The following is a 9,516-nucleotide window of genomic DNA, read 5'->3' on the forward strand; positions in this document are numbered from 1 at the left end:
TTCCATATATGATCGAAACCGAATGTTTAATAAATGAAAAAAGCCTCAGGGTCAACTGCATTCATGTTTAACTAGATTACTTTATTCACTCTTGCGCCGCCTTTCTTATGACTCTCACTTTTCTTCGAGACTTCTACATTGCCTTAGGCTTCAAGATTACCTTCGATATGGTTTGATATCATACTTTCAATTTTCTTTAGGTTAAAATTGCTGCGGAGCAGTGCGGTAGGTACGTAGGTAGGTTAAAAATGAGAACAAACTACAAGGGTTTTTGTGGATCATACCTATTCAAACTTGACCAACTAAATACATGGTAAGTGATATTTTAGGGTAGGTGGTAGGAGTGGGACACTGCTGATCCAGTCCGCGGCGGGGTAGACAACTATGTGCTCTGCTACCACGCCCTGGATTTTCTTGCAAATAATATTCTACTCCAATGTTGACGAACTCGATACATTTTCCTCAACTTAATGAGGGCTCGATCGGCGGTTAATCTGTTACTACCTTCCGCAAGAAGGTGAACAATAAAAATGTGTGGCTTGGAAAATAGGTGCCCTGTGACGCATTCCAGAGAGACGCCCTCACATGGCTGTATGTTATAAACTGCACCCACCAGTCAGGAAACTCTCTGGATCTTTTAAGTAACCTGTAGCCATCCAGGACAGAATGTACAGCTCCGGAATCGGTTCAGTGGACCATCTTCTGAAATATACTCAATCCCATCCATAAAAGCGTGAGAGATTTCAATTGTTCGTCGATATTGCAAGATTCCCACCTAAGACCACAACAACTTTTCCACAGTGCAGCATATTTTCGCCTCTGGTTGAGAAGAATCATTGTTTGACTCTAGGCGTTTGCTAACCTGCCTTAGAGGGTGTTTGTTTCTTCTCCTAATACATTTTTGACTTCTGCTGCACTAAAATTTCATGCAATACAGATTCGTGAAATATCCTGCTCTTGAAGGGTCTATAAATCGATTCATGGCTGCACCATGTAACCTCTTAGAGGAACAGGAATAAGAGTTGAGTAATTGAGAAGCTCTTGCTTTTGATCTAATGTTAGAAGGAGAACAGTTGGGGTAGTTTAGTCGACATTCATCTCCTCTGTAGACTCTTGGTCGGATTCATTGGTTACTTCATTGAAGGGTCTCACTGAGTAGGCTCAGAGTCATACATCTGTACAGCACTGTAGGATCACTGCGGTTTCCGATGATTCAAAAGGGTAAATTGTATTATTATTTGAGACTTTATATGGAATGATTTTTTTTAAATGGTGTCCAAAAACCAACTATAGTATTAGTAGTAGTGAGACGGTGCTGGGAACAGTAAAAGTTTGATTCTTTTCCATAAAATGTGTTAATATTAATTTTTAAATAATGAAATATGTAAAAATTGCTGAATAGAACATTAAGAATCACATGACAAATCAATTTTTTTATCAATTTTTTAGATAAAATATAGAAAAACTTTCGAATTAAACACTGAAAATCAATTATAAAAAGTATGCGTCAACAATGGAAAAAACCTCAAACAGGGGCATAACCTTCAGATCAAACATGATAATGAATATTTTTGGGAAAGAAAGTTTTTGGCTTTCTACTACTCCATCTTGATACAAAAAAAAGGTGAGGGAATCTTCCAAAGAAAAGAAGGAAGTTATCAATTTGAAAATTAGTAACTCTTTACATGGATGTGTAGATCATGCAAAGAAGTAACTTTCAGACACAAACTGAAAGAAAGTCCTCCTGAAACAGCTATTCTCATATGAACATTGAATTACATGAAAGAAAAAAATTCTTTCGAAATAAATACTTCTATATGAACACTGAATTATACAGAAAATACTTTTCTCTACTCAGTTTGTATTTCAAACATTTGTTGTGGAATAAAAATTAGATATCATTCACATGAGTTCTACTTAAAATGAATGGTAACAAATTGCACTTACATGGAACACTGTCATCCTCACTGGTATATATCGATTTTTCGCCTTAAGACACTTGCCCTCAGGCCCTTCAGTACCAAATTGGATAACATTATAGAAAATAAAATAAAATAAATATTTCCTATAATGTTATACAATTTGGATAGTAGTAGAAAGCCAAAACCTTTCTTTCCCAAAAATTAATCACTCCTAAAAATATAACCCCTTCAATTCAAATAATGAATATGTAGTATAAACGACGTTTTCAGTTTTCGAAACAATTTGTCTCAGAAAAAAAATGATAATTGCTTATATTGTGATTTGTAACTCAAAGTCATAGTCGACAAGTGAAAACAATTTTACAAATTGGCAGAAACAAATGAGGTTGAAGGCTACTATGTTATTAAAAATAACTCAAAACTTTCTATGTTTTTACCCACTTTTATTTGTAACTAACGTCACTGCAGTTTCGTCCTATAAGGACATTTTCAAACTTATACATTAAACTAACAATTATTGATTACATTAGCCTTCATATAAAACCACTGTAGTAACCACTGTAGGTACGTGAATTTTGTTTACTAGTAACAATATGATTATGCTAATTTGAAAACCGGTGAGTAAACTAAATCGTTTTGATCATTTAACAGGTTGCACCCGCAATGTTTATGCTTGTGAATTTCCAAGGATTCCAAATAATAAGTTTGTAACCTTCCTTGCATAGTGCAAAATTTCCGCTTATAAACTCCAGATTTCTCCATCTTCTCCACTTTATTTATGGCATGTGGTCTGAATGCTACTTCCACACAATATGCTAGAGTTACCTATTTCTTGATCTCTGGTTGTTTGATCTAGGGGTATATTAATCTGCAAGTGAATTAATGGCTTTGTTTTCTGACTAACTTCTGGATTGTATATGCGTTGAAATCATTAAAATGACCTATCTGTGTAATTGTATGAATTTCCCTAGCTAGATTGTTAGCAGACAAAGGCAGTGAGAATGCTCTGTGCAGCATTTAATTGTAGGCTGCTAATTTATGACTGTCTAGATGGAAAGAATCACTTGGGATGGTATAGCTAGGTTTTTTGAAAACATTAAACTCAAATTTATTCTGATTGTGTGTAATGGTCAGATCTAAGAAATTTATCTGTTTCTCTATCTCTGTTTCGAGTGTGAACTGAAACGGCCGAGAATATGAGGTGGACTAAGGGGTGAGCTCATTGGTAAATCTGTTAATAGTTAATAGAATTTGTTGTTGAACTGTAGGAAGTGATATGGTCTACTTTGGCTTGATTCAATATATCTAAAATGAGGGGCTTACATTCTTTGTGTGGTATGTTGGAGAACATACTCATCTTTACATCGAATGAAACTAAAATTGAATTATGTGGCGTGATTTGGTTCCTTATGTTTTCCAGTGTGTGAATTTTTAATGTTGTGAGGTGGGATGAAAAATGAAATATTTTTGAACAACTTATTGAGAAGTATTCCTAGTTCTCTTACCGGACTATTCATATACGAAACTACCGTTATTTGTAACGTTAGTTACAAATAGAAGTGGTAGAAACATAGAAAGTTTCAATTATCTTTTCTTCATTACGATTTATTAAAAATAACTTGTTAAGGCAAAAAAAATCTTAACAGTACTGATAACTGATTGTTACATCTTATGTTGTAGTTAAAGATCCACATCAAAAATCAATTTCTTGATCGTAAAATATAGAAGAATTTTCGAATTAAACACTGAAAATCAATTATAAAAAGTATGCGTCAAATCACCAGGTCGCTGGTGATATGGTAGGTTGTCAAAAGTGATACAACGACGTTAAAGTTTCTATGTACTTGTTTTGTGGGTTTGAAAATGAACGTGATGCTGTTGCATGTACTTGTTTTATACTATCTACTTGTACTTCTTTTGTGGATTTGAAAATGAACGTGATGCCATTGCGTTGCTGAAGTCTTCTTTCGATCATCTACTTTGGTTTTTTAAAGATAAAAAATGCCTTCCAGTATTCCATTCAATCTACCTCAGCAATCTACCGTGTTAGGAATCACACATTAAAAGGTAAGACCTCGTTAGTCCTTAGCTCGCACAATTTTGAGAGTTGTTGTTCGTATGGGGGCGACAGCTGATTAACGGAAAAACATATTTTAAACAGACAGAAATTCACTGATTATAACCTCTGCCTCACGTATTAATGAAACAGTGACAGTGATTTTAGTATTTACTTTATCGACGCTTGCGTTGTGAAACAGTTACCACTGAAGATTATTTTTTTTAACATGAACTTCATATGAGCTAGTTTAGTCTCTCATGAGTACCATCTCGGATAATGTCATGCCCATCAAGTCATATAAGAGTATCAGTACTTTAATTTTCTCAGTAAACTCACTGGGCGATTGTTAAATTCAAGTTGAATAAGTTGATTCGTCTCGTGACCCGTTGCGGTTGTTAGGATGTTGCTTTCCATATTTGAGATTCGAAGTCTCGATGATTTTGGTGATTCTATTGGGAATTTACTAGGGTTCCATGAATACTCTTCAAATCTTTACTTCACCGAAATTAAGTTAGAGCGGTCCGTTTCTTTTTTAAACCAATCATGGGTGTTTTGCTGTGGCTTCATATTGACATCGATACGTGTCCCACGAAGATAACTGGAAATCTCAGTGTTCTCACTTGCATCCAATTACAAATTCATGAGCTGAAGAGCTGTGTTAGAAACCAAACTTATCGAACGGTTTCATGTCAAAGAAATGGTTACTTTTTCGCCCCCTTGATTAGCAAAAACATTTTAGATAGCAGATTATATATCTGTTTCATTTCTCTACGAGTCTCTACCTGAAAAATTCAAGTCATTTGCTAGCTCTGCATTCGACAATATAAGATTCCTGAATCATGATTGTGCGATAGCTCTGTCTGTAGGTGGATGTGGCAAAATTATTTTCAATAAGTCATAGTTGTCTGAAAGCTCTAGCATCTTGTAATTCATGCATGCACCTGCAACTTATTCCATCGTTCAATAAACGATGGGTTTCTTCAAATTTGAAATCATCCAAATATTAGGAGTCAACTTGAGTAAATTCAACTTAACCATGATTCAATTCCATAATGAGTCTTTGGAGTACCAACTGAACATGAAAAAGTGATTTTTGTATCATTAAATGTTCATATAAAAGTTGTTGTTTCAAAATCCATTTTCTTTGGTATTATTCAATGTTTTTATGGGAGTAATTTTTTCGAGAGGGCTTTTTTACAGTTTTTTTTCTGTAAGTAACTTCTATGCATGATCTACACAACTTTGTGAAGATTTTATTTTGAAATTAATTGGGTACATTTTTCTTTGGAAGTTTCCCACATATTTGTATGAAGATGAACAAGTAGAAAGTCAAAATCTTTCTTTACCGAACAAAATTAACGAAAAGCTTTTTTGTCATAGTTCGGAATGGTTTAGATTGTTCGATATAATCTGAATCACTGTTGATGCTGACAGTAACCAATTTTTTGAAAATGTAAGTAACTCCAAAACATTTTCTGGTGTTCTTGCTTAAATTCATATTGAAAACAGTATTATTAAACTTTCGACACTTCGATTGTTGGTATTGTCTACTTAGCATTCCTTCTTTTCACACTAGCCTATATAATACTGGGTTGTCTATATAGTATATGAGCTTCTTTTTTGAACTTTTTCTAAACCAGAGTTCCAGAATGGTTATGATTGAGGTAAGTCCAGACATTTTCTTTTTAAAGAACAAAACACAAGCACTACAGGAAAATCCTTAAGGCGCTCTCAGAGCGGTGGCTGTGCAAACGTAGCAATTCACATTGGATTTGAATCGTTGGAGATCAAATCCATTTGAAAAAACGTTCTCCGGAAGTTCATTCCACATAACCGCAGTTCTTCAGATGAAAGAGTTCAGGGTATGTTGGGGGCAGAGCTCCATATATGAGAACGATACTCCAAAGAAGGTCTGATCTGAGCTTTATAAAGCATCAAAAGTTGCTGAGGTATGTGATGTTTTCTGGTTTGGAACAGTGTTCAAGCTTTTGAGAAGCAGCCTTTGCAATTCCAGCGACATGATTGTGCCAAGACATATTGGTATCCATTTTAATCCCCAACAAACTAATAGAAGCATAAAACGGAATTGTTTGACCTGACATTATATCCGGTTCGGAGACATTTATCTTCTTGAAGAAAACCGATGCCTGGATTTTTGTGGCATTGAATTGAACCTGGTTACTTCCACTCCAATGCGAAATCACTTCTAGATCCTCATTAAGATTTGCAACCTCCTGCTGTCGGTGAAGATGTGCCTCCGTTGCCGTTGTCCTGGAATCGAAATGAAATGACGTCTCTGCTGTCGTCAGCAAAGCAATATATATTGAATTCTTAGTTTTTTCCATGCTGCACTGTTCCTGATTTGTTGATTCATTTTCACTTAGTGATTTTTGTGCACTATTTTTCCGCTAAGCGGCGGTTGTCATCAGAACATTCTGTCGGATTGACCACCAGCCTGTGGTGGAAGACCCAAACGTACGTTGGAATGAACCAACCGATTGGTTATCAGTGATAACCTATTAATTTGGAACAGAGTAATCCTGTACGATTCAAAGAAAGTTTTAACAAGGAACCGAACAAAATCAAGAGCGATTTTGAAACAAAAGGAATGATCCGAGAAGTAGTAAATAAGAGACTTTGATCGGTTCTATCACTTCCTCACGTCAAAGAGCTGTCGGACAGGATGATAAAAATCATTATTAGGACTTGCTTCACACACATTTCGTAGTAGCCTCACGTAAAGCATGCCATCAAGATAATATAAGAAGCACACCCTGTATGGAGAAACAAGACATTTTTTGGACCGTAGTTGAGATCGTTGCTAGGGACAAACAATGGTTCAAAATTAAGTCCAAAGAAGTAGTTTATATATAGATGAATTCGGTTTGGAATGGAGGGACAATTCGATTATTGCCAGAAGGCGACTGTGGATACTAAAAATTGAAATATTGTGATTAGTATTTAAAGGCAAGGATGTCTGAAAATGTATATTCATCCATTTATTTTCCGGCCAATTTTTTTATTTTATCATTCATCTTCTATTGAACAGTTCAATAAATCACATTAATATCTGCCTTTCTATTTCATATGAAAGTTACATCTCGTTATATGATATTTACAACTTTTACTGCAATGCTTAACATTATACTTCCAATATAATTGTAATGTTCCACTCACCAATACTTTCTTCTTCATACATTTATTATATATAGTTTTGCGGTCACTTAATTCATTAATATACAGAATCATAACACTTTATTCGACATGAGAAATTAACTCACCAGTTTCCAAACTGGGAATGACATTGACCTTGTCATTTATTGATAAAAATTTTGATAATATGAATGGATTGACCTTCTAGATAATAGGCTACATGGTGTTTCACGCATTATTACTTCCAAACAGAATAACAGATCAACATAAGAACACATGTATATAATTGGACAAATAGAATTTAGGAAGTAATTCAGAACAATTTGGTAACTCTTGTACAGAGTGCGCGAAATTGGACACTTTTAAAGGAGAAACTCCTGTTTTCAAACTAGATATATGAAACTGATGGATACGACCAAGTTTTATGACAAACTTAATGGTGAAAATCACATATCGACATCTATCATCGTTTCTGAGTTACAGCATGTTTTTCGAAAATATACATTTTCGAAAAGTGGCTGCAACTTTTTGCCTGTCAATAATTTTTTGTTTCTATAATGTGTGAAAAATGTATTTTTTCGAATGAGTCATCAATAGTTATTGATGGGAAACTATTTTTTTTTGATGAGACACCCTGTATATTCATGCATATTTCAATAGAGCTAAAAATTACCTTTCCAAAAATGTAGAACACTTGATGTTTTCCTAGAGTCATCTTTGAAATACAGAGCTTTTAGACTTTGAAACGCACAGTTTAATCAAGTAAGCTCTGGACGACGCAGCGATAAAACAGAAAAAAATTGTTCAATAATAGCTATCAAATTTTAAGAAAGCTTAGTTCAATGGGAATGAGAGAAGCATCACTGTCGCTTCCAGTTCGTGTCTAGAATCTGTTTAAAAAAATATGTTTTTCCGTTAACCAACTGTCGCACCCCTGTGAACGACAACCCTCAGAAGTCTAAACTTGTGCGAGCTAAGGATTACCGAGGTCTTACCTTTTAACGTGTGATTCCTAACACGGATTGGACGATAGCAAGTGAAAATCAATCGTTCAGACTGGGGTTTGAACCACCGACCAACACCGCAGTCAATTCGAGTGAGTGAACAAAGCACCTACGTCGAACCGCCTGGCTACCGACCGACAATTTGAAAATGAGATCTACCAACCTTCCCCAGAGGTAAAAATCCATAGGCGTTAGGTCCGGTGATCTGGCCGACCAACGGCTTGATTATTGGTTGGTTATCCAATTGTTATCTACTAAAATTTGCAGCCAAAAATTTGGTGACAATTGCAAATATATTTTGCTGAGCTCCATTAGTGGCAATTCATCAACAAGAAGTTTAATATTTTGCCTTAAAATGTTTAAATACCTCTGAGATGTCAGAGTACCATTATAAATGAACGGGCCGTTAATTTCACCCCTGAAAAGTATAATAATTGTAGAGTTTGAAAATGCCGGCACTGCTCGCATGAGGTTTGTCTGTCCAAATACAATTCAACGAAAAATCACGCACTTGGTCACAACTTTCCAGGAACCACTGGCAAAAAGCCATGCGACTTTCAAAATCTCCTGGTTTGAGTTGATGAACTCTTCTGGTTGTGTGTGATTTGAATTTGTGTTTTTTCAAAATTCCCCTAACGTTAGTTATTGGTAGGCCTGTTGATATTTTCAAATTTAGCGTTGACGTTTTGGGATTATTTTCAACAGCTCCTAAAAAGACTTTTTCTTTCAACTCCTTAGCCCTATCAGATTCATATAGTTTTGGTCTTTTCGTTTCAAATTAACCATCATCAATTAGGTTGTGTCGCAATTTTGCGAAAATGTCTCTAAAAGATTGTCTTCTCTCTGGATAATCTCGTGATACAAATTGCTTGCTGCTTCTGCATTTTCCCCGGTTTGTATAAAACAAGTGTGCTACAAGTGTGCTTCAAGTGTGCTACATTTTTGAAGAGATAATTTTAAGCTCTATTGAAATATGCAGGAATATACAAGACGTCGTATTGAAAAAAATAGTTTTCCATCAATAACTATTGATATTTCATTTGAAAAAATAAGTATTTCACACCATTAAATTCTACGTGATAAAGTGCTTTGAAAATGCTTACATAGAAACAAGAAATTCTTGACAAGAATTTACTGCAATTTTTTTTAATGTTGTAACTCAGAAACGATGATGGATATCTATATGCGCTTTTCACCATTGAGTTGGCCCTAAAATTAGACTTTCAGACGCAGCCGTCAGTTTTCATGTATCTAGTTTTAAAAGTGTCCAATTTGGCCCACTCTGTACATTAGTGAGGAATTAGTGTTTTTTCTATTTTATCAAGTGACTGTTATTGTTGGGTTGATAACCTTTCTCGTTCATATTGGAAAAAATATC

The 9,516-nt window shown here is 35.0% G+C and overlaps 1 protein-coding gene across 1 annotated transcript in view; it reads right to left on the bottom strand.

Annotated features, from left to right (window-relative positions):
- The window catches only part of Eip75B (Ecdysone-induced protein 75B), a 241,150-nt gene extending 233,867 nt beyond the window's left edge, over positions 1–7,283 (bottom strand). The window contains exon 1 of the mRNA XM_074172383.1: positions 7,159–7,283. The gene's annotated coding sequence lies outside the window, so the exon portion shown is untranslated. The remainder of the gene's footprint in view (positions 1–7,158) is intronic.
- Between the last annotated feature and the right edge of the window lie 2,233 nt (positions 7,284–9,516).

The sequence above is a fragment of the Leptinotarsa decemlineata genome, unplaced genomic scaffold, assembly GCF_025532065.1.
Source record: "Leptinotarsa decemlineata unplaced genomic scaffold, Ldec_3_MD MMD2_tig00000090_RagTag_RagTag, whole genome shotgun sequence".
NCBI classification, from domain to species: domain Eukaryota; kingdom Metazoa; phylum Arthropoda; class Insecta; order Coleoptera; family Chrysomelidae; genus Leptinotarsa; species Leptinotarsa decemlineata.